The sequence below is a fragment of the Hippichthys cyanospilos genome, chromosome 6 (genome assembly GCF_059441005.1).
Source record: "Hippichthys cyanospilos isolate Australia breed blue-spotted pipefish chromosome 6, RoL_Hcya_1.0, whole genome shotgun sequence".
Lineage (NCBI taxonomy): Eukaryota > Metazoa > Chordata > Actinopteri > Syngnathiformes > Syngnathidae > Hippichthys > Hippichthys cyanospilos.
In genome coordinates, this window is record NC_142374.1 from 3,110,001 (window position 1) to 3,125,587 (window position 15,587).

Sequence of the window (15,587 nt, forward strand, 5' to 3'; positions counted from 1 at the left end):
CATTATTTCGGGTGTAGCCCACGCGGCCCGGTACCAGTTGATCCACGGACCGGATGACAAACCTCCGGAATCAAATATCACATTGCAATTTAACTTAAACAAAAAACAAGAAAAAGCACATGGGTCATTCCATAATTGGGACATTTGAACTTGAACTATTAAAGACTTGATTAGCTCAGCTTACAGATACATGGTTTTTACAGCAATTTTAGTGAATTTGACAAAACCCAAATATAAATCGATCCCTGACTTTAACATTTACATATATCATGGCTGTCCAATTAAAAGAGATCATGGTGTGTGTTGTTAAAATTACGAAAATATTTTAGTGGCATTTCAACATTGTAAACATATAGTCCCTGACTGAGCATTTGTTTTTCCTTTCCAGCATCTTGCCATTTGCTAGACGGTCTCTGCGCTTTAGCTACCGTTGCTGGCTTGTGAAATGATCAACATTATTCGTCTCACTCAGAGGCTGGCTTGTTTTTATTATTCAGAATTCAGACAATTTTTGAATCAGAGATATTGGTCCTGAAAGTCTGAATCTGAGTCTCTTTCCAACTTTACTTAAATGGGACACTGTGTAAGATTTAGACCGTTTTTCATTAAAAAAGGAATAAATCAAATATTTATAAATTTCAAAAACTTGCAAATAAATGTGTTCTTAACAAGAACCAGCAGTATGTTTTAAATATAGTTGCATATCTAGTTACCATTAAATTATATTACATGGAGTGTGGTACTTCTCTGGAGCCTGCCATCTTTGTTATACTATGGACAATGGTAAATGCAGCACCTCCTGCTGTCCATAATGAAAAACGGTCTAAATCTTAAAAAGTGTCCCTTTAAGCATCAGGCCCTCTACACACCAAGCCGATGTCGGCGGTCAGAACTCTTTTGTGTCTAGGTCATTTGTCGCGGGGCAACCGAAAAGGGTTTTGAGCTCATCATGTTAAATCAGGTTGGGGGCCATTGGCCCCCCTTCATGTGTTACCCTAAATGCCGGCCAGCCAAAACATCATCATCATCATCATCATCATCTTGGCCACTCGTCCTCACGAGGCTCGCAGATGATGGAGACTATTCCAACAGTGTGAATAACAAGGTCAAAAATAGGCGTTTTTACTGACATTAAAATGCAAAACGATGTCAATACATTGCTCTCACTAATACACGTTCCTCCTATCAAATCAGTCCCTGTGGGACCCCAGTATTTATGATAATAATAGTTCCGTGTGCGGGTGAATTATTTACTACTGATGTTAATTGTCTGACTGTGTGCTCCCCAAGCACATATTTTGGCCACTTCAGCATTTTCTACAGTAAAATGTTGTAGCTAATAAATAAAACGTTTACGCTTTTGCAAAATCTCTTCTCCTCAGCTCCAGAACCAAAACAAAACTAAAAGATATGAATAAGGTCGGTGTGTATTTTCTCTTGCAGAGGCCGTAGAGGGAGGTGCTGAGGAGGTATGAATTGCTCTTTTCGTCATAAGCGCACTTCAAGCCATTTTCATTTGCACGGGTGGGGCCAGTGTGAGAGCACAAAATAAGCAAGGAATGCTTAGAAATCAGTCAATGAGGGCAAATAATACTTTGAGAGTGTTCAGTGTGAGAAATCAACACTGGAACATGGTTAAAATTCTTTAAAATGTTGACTTTTCAAGTTATGGCCCCTTTAAGGTTCCGGATGTTGAACAGCCACAAGAGTGCTGACACTGTACCAGTGTCCACCATTGCGAGTACTGATACCTTGAAATAAGGCTGGGTATAACCTGGTATCATTACTGGCCCATCCATAATTAAAACGTTTACCTTGTGTACTGAACTTTGTATGCAGCATGGTTGTTTTTGAAGTGATCCATAAATAATGTTGCTGTTGTTTTTTTAATGCACCACATAATAAATAAGCAGTACTCAATCAAAACTATGCTGCACCCAGTTGAGTCATCCTGCTGTTTAATCAAGCACAAATGAAATGTACATGAATGTATCTATTGTTATTCTTTATCTTCTGAGTCAAATGCAATTTAGTTGCCTTACGTGTATCCACCTCAACTATAGCTTAACAGGATAAGTAAATGAAAGGAAGGAATTCATTAGTCTAATTTTTTTTTCACAAGACCAGCTGAAATGCTAATTATTGTGTTGGTAGTAAAGGCTATGTTGTGAACCATGTTCTGCAATAAATGGGTAGGAAACTCTTTGCAAAAATAAAATGAAGCCATATAGTCTTATCAGAATCCTGGAGAAGCTGATTAAAGATAAAAGCTTTGACTACTAAAAATGTATCTTCTTGTGGGTTGGGAAAATGGCATTTATATTCTTACTGACGATAAAAAAACACTGGTAGCTAATTTGTATTTGGCACACTTGTGTGATCTGCCTGTAAATCTAGAAATGCATGGCTGTGGAAAACCACAGGTCATGAGGCATTGCTACTTTTTATCATACGGTCTACAATGTATTATTGTATCAAAGGTTGTTCAATGAAACAATGAGCTTCTAATAACAAGAAGTGCTCTTTACGTTTTGAACCTCTCTCACATTCGCAAAATCACATAAAACATTACAAAAGACATTATGATGCAGTGCAGCTTTAACCACAGCTAACTATTTTCCTTATGTGCCAATAAACTACAACAAACTTTTTTTGGCAAATGTAAGGAGAGCTAGGAAATTTAAATCCCTTACTGCATACATTTTTTGAGTTTTGATTGACTTGTTAAGTCTTTAATGTAATGCCAGTAATCTCTTTTAACTGGTTTGGTAGTGTTCATTTCCTGAAACCTTCCAATCCAGTTCCACACCTACAGTACACTGATATTATTGTCAAGTGCAGCGCAAACAAAATTGACATCTAATCTCTGAATTGGAAAAAAAAATGTCAGAACTTCAATGTTTTGGACCTCAATGATATCTCAGATACGGTATGGTTACCACAAACCTAGAATGTGACCAACTAAAACTGACTCATGTACTGTACTAGGCAAAAAAAGCATTAAAGCGTGATTGCAAAAGTGTAGCTTGTAATCTACAGGAACCACAAAGTTTTGTGCAGTTGGTATTTTTAAAGCCATTCAATTGAAAGAGATGCAGACTTAATTTAATTTAATTACCCCCCCCCAAAAAAAAAATCACAATTATGTGGATATGTGCAATGTAAATACAGTAATAAAAGTTAGTCATGCTTTTATTTTGCTTCAATAGTGCATGCTGAAGACCAAAGTTTGCACTTTATTACCCCACTTAGTCAATTGAAAGGTGAATCTGAGGCCTTAACATCAACATAAGCGATCTCCTAATAATAACAATCATGGTACTGCACTGCTGAGTCACATGAACATTGTTCTTATCATGATGCCTTCGTGGCAACACTAAGGCCGCAAAAAAAGTATCAGCAAAAATCGAAGTTTGCAATAGAGTTCTTTTCACTTAAACAAAGCGTACATACATAGACTTCGATCCAGGCTGAAATCATGATATGTCATTATAATGCATTTATGGTAGGGACTGTGATGTGATGTGATGTGTATATATATATATATATATATATATATATATATATATATATATATATATATACACATATATATATATACACACACACACACACACACACACACACACACACACACACACACACACACACGCACGCATTAACCAAAAATTCCACTCGGGTTTCGGATGGATAGAGTTCAAGTAGATTAACATTAAGTCAAAAAAAAAAAACGTTCGAACATCTCGGAGTCCTTAACCAAACCTCTAAAAAAAGCTACACGCGTCGTTTTAAACACCGTGGATTAATATATGGAAACCTTTGCAGAGAAGCGGCCGAGCTGTCATCACATTTTCACCGCCAGTCCCAAGCACATCACTGTCACGATTTTCATGACCAAATATGAGCCTGTCGTATCGAGGCATTCGGGGTTAAAGGGTGGGCTGCTACCACACCTCGGCAAGTGCTTTACGGAAATAGTTCATGTCGGCTCTTGAAGTTTTCGGAAGAGCGATAATGCTGTCGAAGAAAACGTGCACTAGTTGATCACGAAGGCCTGTTTACATAGCTAACGTCTTAGCTTTTGGTAGCATTGCTCACCTGGTCGGTAGCACCCGATTCAATACTACAGTATTTAACGAATACATAGGCAGGGGTTTCACATCTCCGAGCTTGCTTGAATTCGGGTAGCTTTATAAACGTAACGCCAGCTCGTGGATGGTTTGCCATTAGTTTCACCGCTGCAACATTTAATCCAATAAACTAATAATAGCGTGTGACTGGTAGCCGCGGAACGCTAAATGTCAAGAATTGGCCAGCGAGCTAATGTCCCTCCTTCCCAACGCTGGGAAAACATCGACGACATACATCATGGATGAGAAGGAGAAAAGTCTCCGATACACGGAGACACTACGCATGCTGGTGTTCGTTTAATACTTACATTTGGACAGCTAGGATTTCAATATCCATTGAAGGCCACTGGGTAATGTGTTATAGAAAGTCAAAGAACTGTGACATAAACGATTTTCAATCGGTGACCCAGTTTCTCTTCACCGTCATGCCTTGTCGGACCACTAACCTAGTTTTCCAGCCAATGGCAGTCGTGCTAGCGCTATTGGTTCTCCTCAGACCAATCAAAAACCCGGTTACGGTGGTTAAAGAATGACGGGCGCTGCTGTCGACCAATTACAACATTCCGTCAAACGGAATGCAGAGACTATACGTGCGTAAGTGTGGTGACCGCTGCAAGACGACTGAGGTTGACTCACGACGCGAGGTGGTGCTGTATGTCTATCTACGTATATGAAAATCTAGTTGGATGTGCGTAAGTTAACTGGATGGCACACATGACCGTCCTGAACCAACGTGACCAGTGTCTTCCATGAGCTAACCCAATAAAGGAGGAGTTTGGTAATAAGGGAATTAAAACCATTGCTTTTCACTTTTCACATGATGCAACAAAATGCAGCAAATTTCCAATGTCATTTTGAGCAATGTAATTTTGTGACATTTCAGTCGTTTCATAAGCCACACGTGAATTTTCTAATTGATAGAATCTGTTGTTGTCCTCTTCTGTGGTCTAGCCCCACTTTTGGAATTATTTAAAATAACTATCCAATATGTCATTCATACTATTTATTACAATGATAACAATTACATTGAATCTAAAGTACATATGAAACCAACCTGAATTGTTGTTAGCTTTGAAAAATACCTGATTCATAGTTTAAACATGGCAAGTGTGCCATATCACAGGTGTTACAGGCAAGCGATGTTGCAAAGAAACGTCTTAAAGCAGTGGTTCTCAAAGTGGGGTCCTTAGCCAGACTGCAAGGGGTCTGTGAAATAATTTGGGTTTAAAAAAAAAAAAAAAAAACAACAACACACATTTGTGTTAATTTCATGTTATTTTATATTAAATTGTGAAAGTATTCATGGCTCTTTAATAAAGCAATCAATTCAGCCAGTTTAATATATTCTTAAAAAATTAATACAGTATATCTTAAATTTGTCAAACTGAATTATGTGACTACGACTGCTTGCTAACGAGGCAGCAAAGTTAAAGCAGCATTTGATTATATAATGCTCTTTTTTACTTTGGACTAAATTGACCCGTTTTTTTTTTTTATGAGGGTCTGCAATTTGCAATTTTTATTCTTTAAACTTCAGTATGGTTGAAAAGTAACAAATATACTGTACTTGTTGTCAAATTTAATCTATTGGTGAATAAAAAGGGCCCCTATGTTCGGCTTAAATGTTTTTTGTTGTTGTTTTGTTTTATTTCCACAAACATCTGCAAATGGGGTCCTTGGAAATTTGCTTTCTAAAAGGGGACCCTGACTCCAAAAGGTTTGAGAACCTCTGTCTTTAAGGACCTGTATCATGGCATTTTAAATGTTCCATAGTTAAATACACGTGCATATAAATACTGAACTATTACCCTTGGCACAACGACGATTTAATTTCTTTTGAAATGAGAGGGTTTTTTTTTTTGTGTAGCGACTTTTTTCACCAGAAAGTGTAACGTCTTATTGACTGAAACCACACCGTTTACCATATGGCTGCCACGAGCCTTTCATGACAGTGTTCCAAAGCTGACCGGACATGAAACAATGACAAAGAAGTAAGCTATTTAAACTTATGTGGGCTACTAGGACTTACAATGTCAAGAAACTCAAAAGTGAATGTGCTGTATAAATTCATTTAATACACATACTTCATCTCTATACAACAAAGATAACGTGTACTTACAGCAGTCCTGTGGGAATAGGCTTTGCTTTTCCCGTGTAAAGTGCAATTGCACATCACCAGGTAGAGCAGTGGTGCTCTCATTGTTAAAGTCTGTACAGGAGTTATAAACTTTCAATTGATGTCAATAAAAATTTTTACTTTATTCTTCCATTTAAAATGTTACAGATATCGGTGCTCCTGTGTTAATGCTACAGATCAGTTTATACTGTGTTTATTCAAGCATTTATGATAAATCTGTCCATTTATGTACTGATAATGCGGCATCAAACAGCATCAAATGGCGGTTCAGATCGAACCCAAAACCTCTAGATTGGGAGATGACAACTCTACCACTGAGTCATAATGACCCCAGATGATAAAGTATCACTTGTAACACAAACATTGAATTCACCATACTGGACACAGTAGCCAAGGTAGGACTTTTGGACAGTAATTCTAAAAGGTTATGTTTGGCATAAACACTGCACTATCCATCGCCAAATCAGCACCACACCTAGTGTGAAACATGGTTCACTCTTTGAGGCTGCTTTTTTTCAGCTGGACCTGGATGGAGCCTTAAAACAATACTGAAAATTTTCAAACTCTCACATGTTTGGTCACATTTTAAAGGATAGCAGGAGTGTTGCTGTCTTCCATTCAATGATTTGAATATGATCGTTAATTGTTCGTTAATCGTTAACACACACACAATAAACTAACAGACTGTACATATTGTAAAATTACACATTTTACATTGGTCATTTAATTGTTAAACAATAGGTGCACCAGCGCATTATACATGCTTTCTCATCAGCATCTTGAAACATTTTCTAAAAAGCAAAAGAGTAATTACTACAAAAGATTTAAATCAGTTTTGGAACAATATTTGAAAGAAATAATGCCCTTTGTCAGAGCAAGTGGTACAGCTTTGAATTCAGCTAATAAAACAGGAACACAAATGAAAGTGCTGCATTCGTAATTGTGTATGTGTGAGGAATAAAATCATAAATAGTTATACGTATGTCTTGCAACGAGTCAAGCTGTGTTAGGAGTAATGCATTACAAAAATGCAATTACAGTAATGTAATTGCTGTATTGCATAACTGTAACAAGGTAATGTAATGTATTACACACACAAAAATAATAGTATTGTATGCATTACAAATGAGAGTAAAGTAATGCACTACAATGCATTTTTAGCCTTGAAGTGGTGTCCCCCCCAAAACACCGCAAGATTGGAGAAGAAAAGTCCGGGGCAAAATGTTTACTTGCTGATCTACTACAGCAAGATTGACATACGCCCATTCATTTCAGTTCGTCAGCGATAAAGACAAGAATATACAGTAATTGTTGGGTGCACTGTAGCTGCTAACGCTAGCCCCACCAAAACCGTCTTGGTTTTTTTAAACATGTGTCCTAATGTGTCCGAATGTACTTGAATTTGAATATTGACATTGAAATTGTGAAATACATTTACTGTTTTTGCCTAAAGCATACACAATACATCACTATGCTGTGAAGCTAAGTTACAAAGAGGTTAAAATACAAAAACAAGATTTAGTATCTTGTCTTTAAAGAGTTACAATACAATACAATACAGATCAAATGATTTCTTGATTTAGTGTAATGCATTACATTTCCAATACAGTAGTATCGTAATGTAACTAATTACTTTGAAATGAGAGTAATAAGTAATAAATCATGTATTAGAGTTTTGAAGTAACTTGCCCAAGACTGAAGTCAAGTACGTTTATATTGTAGTTTTGAATGTTCAATAAAGTGATGCCTGGTTTTTGTTTGATCAAAGATTAAAATAAAAAGAAATGATTTTTGTGAGTTTCTACCACAAGATGCCAGCGTTGAGTCGTATAAATCCAAATGAGTCTTAAGTCGTACTTGTAAAGGTTTGTGCTGTGTACTCACTGTATATCATATCAATTTGGCCACATTATAACTGACAAAAACAAACTTTACAACACATGAAATCATAGTTCCATAGATATTGATACAAAGAAGATAAAACACGTTTCTTAAAGATTGTGATGATTACTCTGCAAGTGATTTTAATTTATATTCATGAGCTTCTGTTAATGTGAAGCCATGGCCGTTTCAAATTCAGTATTGTGTTTTTGTACTGTAGTTCAAAGTTTGAAAATCAGGATGCAAAGTAAACTATATCTACCAATTCCGAGGCATCACTGAACGCATCATGGCTGTCACATGGCAGGTGGAGTTGATGGAGCTGGCGCTGTAGTTGAGCGACTTCGCGGCAGGGGAGAATAGTCTTATGTAGTTTTCAGCTCACCTTGCTTGCGACTGTGTTGTGCCACTTAAGGAATGTTTATCTTTCAGCGTGGACTCTGTTCTTCGGGTGGTGTCTTCAAAACATTATTTTAAATGTTTGTTTTTTTTCAAGGACCACCTCGAGGCGACGCCTATGTGAGTAAAACGAAGCTATATAATAAACCATAATAACGTTTGTCTTATTTTCTCTATTGTGAGATAATGTGTAGAGATTGACCTCGAACACAATAAAAACGATCGAGTGCAATCGCTTGAGTAGTAAAAACACGCTTGCGTGCACTCTGTAAAGGCGTTGCAAAAGCTTGATACTTAACACCCAGCATGAGTGTTTAGGGGAAAAAAAGGGACGATAGTGCCAGAATCAGAAAGCAATATTAGATCATCGGGTATGTCGATTAGCTGTATTATTGATTAAATATTTGTGCAGTATGCCTTTTATATATTGAGTGGCCTCCTGAATTGCAGATCTGTCACTTTTCTTCGTATTTTTGGACATCGCCTATGTTTGGAATACAGTTACTCTAACATCATTCCCTAACTTATTTTGTGTCATCAAGTGTTGGGTTGATAAGCAATTTTTGCTCTTCTCTGAGTTGAGCAATAGTACAGTACTCGGTGACGCATAGTTTCAGACATAATGTTAATAGTACATCTAATCAATGACCACCACTTCATTTTTTCAACTGGTATAAAAAAGTATATATTAAAATTGCAACTTTTATTCAAGTGGTAATTATTTAGGAGCAAAGTCTTTTTTTTTTTTTTTTTAAGAGTGGAGGCCTTTATCTGAATGATATTTTTATTATATTGTATTTTAATGTATTGCACACTACATTTGTATGTATAGTTTTCTTGGTCATGGCAAACACCAGGATAATGTTGTTTTGAAACAATTGTGCATCTTCATTTGCACTACATGTGCTGTCACTGCTTTATAAAACAATCTGTTGTTGCACAGATCCATGCTGTAAAATTTCACTTCAATTTGTGACATGCGACAGCTTGTAACACTGTTAAACATGTTGATCATTTGTTTCTAAACAGTTTTTGTAATAACTTCAGTTCCAGTGAAGACGTGAGGATCAAACATGCCTCATATTTCAAAACAGAGTACTAAATTGTGAAAGGTGGGATGAACTGACCATTAGGCCAGTTCAACTGGGGGGGGGGGGGGGGTATATGATATTTATCAAAAAGCTCAAGTTTATGTAGTTACTTGAACCTTAGGGCCACTTAGCGGGATTGTTAATTTAGGCCTCTTTGGCACATGACTAGATGGGGGACTTGAGCTAGGCTGTGGTTTGGCTGTGACCTTTTCTTGCTTTGCATCTTGTATCTATCTATTTGCACACAGCTTTCTATCCATATTACTGGCATAGGGTCAATAGTTGAACAGATATCATGCAGTCTTCTGATAATTATTATTATAGCGAGCAGTAAAGAAAAACGAACCGGGCAAAGATTCCTTGGAAACTTTTACATTTACTTATGTTTGCTCACATGTGGATTTTTTTTTTTTTTAATGTTACCACCAACACTGTAAATGGCATTTTCAAGACTAACTACTCAGTGAGGGCTGTGTAATTAAGCCCTATAATGCGTATGATTCCGAGTGGATTTGATAACTTATTGTGGTCTATTTTCAAAGGAACCCATTGAACCTGCGTTCAGTTTCCATGTTATTGGCAACATGGTAGGCACTGTGGTGTGGGTTTGGTTTCATTGTCATGAGTTTGTCTGCCTAATTTGGATGATTGAGTGCTTGAAGATGGCTTTGACTTTGTCTCATGCTGACAATGAGGTTGTATTAATTGTCATTAGGATGATAGAGGTTTAATGTTTATTGGTGCGGGGTCAGGGAGGTTTAATATTTTTCTGAGTGCAATGGAAGTCAAGATGGAAGTGCTGTTAATACGTATTAGGCTGACAGAGTGACGCTTACTGTTTGAATAAACTTAAAACAAAAAACAAAAAAAAACAGACCGACAATGATGCAAGGGGGTCTACCGTACGGATGGACTATAAATGATGGACCAGCAAAATAAAAAAAAAAAAAAATACATCAAATGCTCACTTATGTTAAAAAAAACAATCAATTTTAAAGACATCACTGACGGTGAATTGATTACAGCTTAAGAGAATGGCATCACCAAATAAAAACAGCACATAATAAAATGGCTTTTGAGATGTAGTGTTGCTAGATAAAAACCTAAAATTGAATTAAATGTACCGTATAACGGCTATCCCCCCCCCCCCCCCCCCCCCCCTCCCATCCATTACCCGTAGTCCTGCAAATGATGATGATCCATGCACACATTTCCAGCTGATTCTGGGATTCACATGGTGATAAAAGCAGCCCATGTGATACCTAGAGTAGGGTTTTTCCTCTGTTGCTATACAGGTTTAGATGATGTGTCTGTGGTTAATCGCACAAGTATGTCAGTTAAAATTGAGTTAATTGACTGCCGTCTGCAAGTTGAACTGTTGAGATGGATGAAAAAGATTGAGGTGTAATAGAGAGGGATGAGAGAGGAATGATGAAAAGGAAGTCGGGTTGTTGCAACCGAGAAGACGACGTCGTACTGCTAATCTCCAAGAAATAATCCTCGTTTTACTACAGGAATGAAGGGTAAAAAGGGGAAGAAAGAGAGAGGAAGAAGCAAAATGTGAAATGACTAGTTTTTCTTTTCATGTTTATCTGCTCTGTTGTCAACAGAGGGAGAAGTGGTAAAGAAATGGGAAAACTGAGGAAATCAGGGATGCAGAAAAAAGAAAGTGCATGATCTGAAAAAAGTAACAGTGTTTTTCTTTTAAATTTTAAGTAAATAACATGGTTTCTAAACTGGCTTAAATTTGACCACAGTGTAACCCAATCTGTTTCTTCAGTATGTTCCTTTAAAGCAGTGTTTCTCAATTATATTTTGCCATGCCCCCCTTAGGAAAGAGAAAGCAACAACAAAATAACACACTAGATGTGCCTAGAAATGCTTAATTTGTCCTGGGACATACAGTATTTTTTGTCTTTACTTTACTGTACTGTACTGTGTACTCACAGTTTGATTAATGATGATACAATTACATCTACTGCACGTAAAGTTGCCATTTATCCGTGCATTGAGTGAAAAAGGCTCAAGGTTCACATCAGATCACCTATTTGAGTCAGAGGATTGGATGGGAAAAAAAAAAATACACATTTTTCTTCCTTTATTTTACCATGCACCCTTGCTCAGATACAACCTTTTCTTAATTTATCTTAAAAAACATGTTTACCTGTCCGAAACTTTAAAATATGACAGCGAAATATGAGAGCCAAATGACTGATTCTGACACTGACATGCAGTATATACAAATGTTACGGATCAATCTTTTAGAAATCAGGCTTTCTCAGAATGTATAATTGCAACTGTGGCACTGATGTCGCTTCATCTCATAGCCAGAAATCTCACTTCATATTAGAGCTGCACGATTATGTCCAAAATAATAATCATGATTATTTTGGTCACTATTGAAATCACAATTATTATCTATTATTATCAATTATTATTCATCATGTTTGGTCAAACATGTTTAGTCAAACATGATGAATAATATACAAACAATATTATATAAACAAGGCTTTAAGGCTTGATACTGACAAACAATAATAATAAACTAAAATAAAGTCAATAATTAAAACATTCACTCCGGACAAGGCAAAAACGTGGCACACAGGGCAACACAGCTAACTTACTTGAGTGCAAACCAATGAAAAAAAATTAAGCCTACTTAGAACCAAGCGCATTATTTACATTTAAGCGATTTTTAATCAATTAGCAGTCAAACTGTCGTTTTCGGTAATTTAAGCCAAATTTATTCAATGTGTTTGCCAATTGGATTTTTCAAAATGGGTCTCAATTGACAGCTAGCGCAGTGTATATGTTAGGAATATGGTGAGAAACTCAAATTTGCAGTGCTCAGGTAAAAATGTCACCTCTAAGAACAAATTCCTTTAAAAGCGCACATGCCACATACTGCTTACAATAGTAAGTCATTGCTACTGTATTCACGCCATGTAAACAGTGTGCACATGGCTAATTAATATGGTAATTTATTCACATGCACCTGATATTACTTCCATGAACATGAGAGGGAATGGCAGGATGCATAGCATCACTGCAACACATTGATAATTTTAGCGACGAAAATGTGTTAAAAATATTATTTTGAATTGACTTATAGTGTAACTCCGATATGGATAGCAGAAAGTCATTCACCCGCAGCAGGGATGAAGCAGCGAGAAATGAGGGAGGTAGCCTCTATCTCGCTAGGCAACATAGGTCTGTCTGAAGTTCATGCTAAGTTAGTTAATGTTATTCCTAGTGCCAAACCAACGATATTCATTAGCTGTATGAGCTGTTCGGGAGATTTTCCTGTGACTTACTAAATCTTATACGTATCCGATCTTTTGACATGCGACTTCAGTCTGAAGAGCCAGGTCACAATCATTTGACTCGCACGTAACAAACAAATGAGAAACGAGTGAGGGAGAGCGAGATGTTGCTAGCAAAATGCCATATCATCCATCTTACTCTTTAAATGTAACAGATTATAAATATTCTGCCTCCTAAATGACAGCCATTTCAACATCGCCGGGTACTTCCGTAAATACTAACGTTACGCATGCCCGCTGCCTGTCAGGTCATGGTGTCCCCAATGTGCATGCGGGACATTACACCAGTGGTGGCAAAGTCCAATCCTTGAGAGCGACAATCCATCCTGTTTTTGAGGTTTCCCGTCGACCAACACACCTGCCTCAAATCAGGGTTGTTATCAGAATTCTGTGAAGCAGGCCAATTAGGTCATTATTTGAATCAGGTGTTTTGGCTGCAGGGAAAGATTGAAAACAGGCTGGATTGTGGCTCTCGAGGACAGGACTTTTTGAATAAAACATTACGCTGTCATTTGATCTTTATGTGATGTTGTCTACTTTGCTATGGAGCAGGTTATGGCTTAGTCTGTAACCTTAGTCACATGTGGCCTTGATACTTTGGCCTGGAGGACAGCAATTTAATTTTAGAATATACATTCCAAAGAGGATGTTGTTAGTCCATAGAACATTGTAAAGTCGTTTGTAGTTGTGTTGCAATGCTTTTATTTGAGTGTAGAATACATTGTGGGTTTTTTGAGTTATGTTGTGTTTTTTCACCGTCGACGTTCATGGAAAACATTTTGCTTAAACGTGTGTCCCAGGTATACATGACAAGGTGCACCAGTGCAGTGGTCTGTACCTGTGGACATTCATGTGTTTTTAATTTACACAGCCCTCAGTCGAAGTCACTCTTTCCAACGCCGCTCACAGTCATGGTGCAATAAAACAAAATTCACATGTGAGCACAAGTCATTTGCAGCGTACAAAGTATATTTTGACAAACAGAGATTCAACTGAACTGCTTTGTGATAATGACCCAATTCAACACAATTGCTTCAGACTGATTCAGCGGTTCAAAAACTAACCCTATCTTCCTGGCCAAACAAAAGGGAAACAAATGACAATTCACTAACCTACTTAACAAAAAACTTAGGGAAAAAAAGGGTTAAAGAAAAGACTTCTCCTTCCTACTGACTGCTGCAAATATTTACAATATGTACATACCTGAACACTACTTTAACACTGCTAACAAAGGGTTTCTGCAAGCTGGCATTTCCTGGCGGTGGGATGGCTGGAGAGGCAGAATGCTGTCAGCGGGCTGTTCAAATAGGTCAGGACTCAGACGAGGTAACCAATGATAGCCATGATTGCAAAGAAAAAAAGGTAACCAATCACATTTGAAATGTCACTTTCACCAGAATCTTCACAAAGGGCAGTTTGTTAGAACAGCAACTCAGTATGCATGTGAACCTGTGTGATGGACAGGAACTGTTAAATATTACCACAAAATAGTCTTACCTCCACACAAGGGGTGTATGTGTAAGCCATTCCTCTTCATTTGACATAGCCTGTTTAGATTAGTGTCACCAGCTCGAGGCCAAACCTCAGCCTCAGGCCCTAAATACAACTGTGTTTGTGTGTGTGTGTGTGTGTGTGTGTGTGTGTGTGTGTGTGTGTGTGCGTGTGTTTGCGTGTGTGTGCGTAGTCCACCCAACAGGAGACATCCGATTTTTCACCAATTAACATCAACAAGACAGCACCTCTGACATTTAGCGAGGAAGGCAAATAAAAAATTTGATTGCATTGCTGTTGTATGTGGCTGCACTAGTCTAAACACGGTATTTTGATTATTATGGTCAAGGATGCACATATATATTTTTGTGCTTTACTAACATGAGTAGCAGAACATAGTGTTTTTTGTTGTTGTTGTTTTTTTTAATTAGATCATCTCGTGCCAACCCCCAGGGGGGGCCCGCCCCGCTATTTGAGAAGCACTGACTTAGTCCAAGGAAGTAATTGGTAAATTCTCTGTCACTGTAAAATGAAACGTAAGCGATCTCCTTCACACCTTCACGAGAATGATACACAGCCCCAACAGCCAGTCCAAGCCGCCTCAGTAAACAAATAGAATGACATGGGACACGTATACTTAGGAGCATGTAGGGAGACAAGAAAACTATTACACAGAGATTGCGTTGTTCCTCCAGTTTGTCTCATCACCTAGCAAAACTGGCTATTAGCTATTGCTTCTCGACTAGATTGTTTGTTAGAAATGAATTGCGCTACGTTTGCATGCTCTTTTCATACTTTAATAAATGAATACTGCAATTTTTAACCCCCATATCAAACGCACCTGTTTTGTCTGCTAAATGAGGACCACATTAAAGTGTGAGCCAAGCCACGGCACATCTTGGAGGCACTTTTCAGGAAAAAAAAAAAACCCACAAAACAAAACATTTGTTCAGGTCAGGCTCAGTTGTCATGGATGAAGTGGGTACGCAAATGCACGAAGTGAAGCATGCAACATTATGCATGTGATTATGTGATTTCTGTTGCATATGCACCTGTTTGTCTAATATGATTTAAGCAGCAAAATCCATCCGATTTCATGCTTGTCAGTGAGCCGCCGTTTTGCCTTTTGCTGTTG

General features: G+C 37.6%; 1 protein-coding gene across 2 annotated transcripts in view; it reads right to left on the reverse strand.

Annotated features, from left to right (window-relative positions):
* bmal1a (basic helix-loop-helix ARNT like 1a) overlaps positions 1–4,569 on the reverse strand; it is a 36,756-nt gene extending 32,187 nt beyond the window's left edge. For both annotated transcript variants that reach the window (XM_088416678.1, XM_088416677.1), the window contains exon 1: positions 4,439–4,569. The gene's annotated coding sequence lies outside the window, so the exon portion shown is untranslated. The remainder of the gene's footprint in view (positions 1–4,438) is intronic.
* Positions 4,570–15,587: the final 11,018 nt, after the last annotated feature.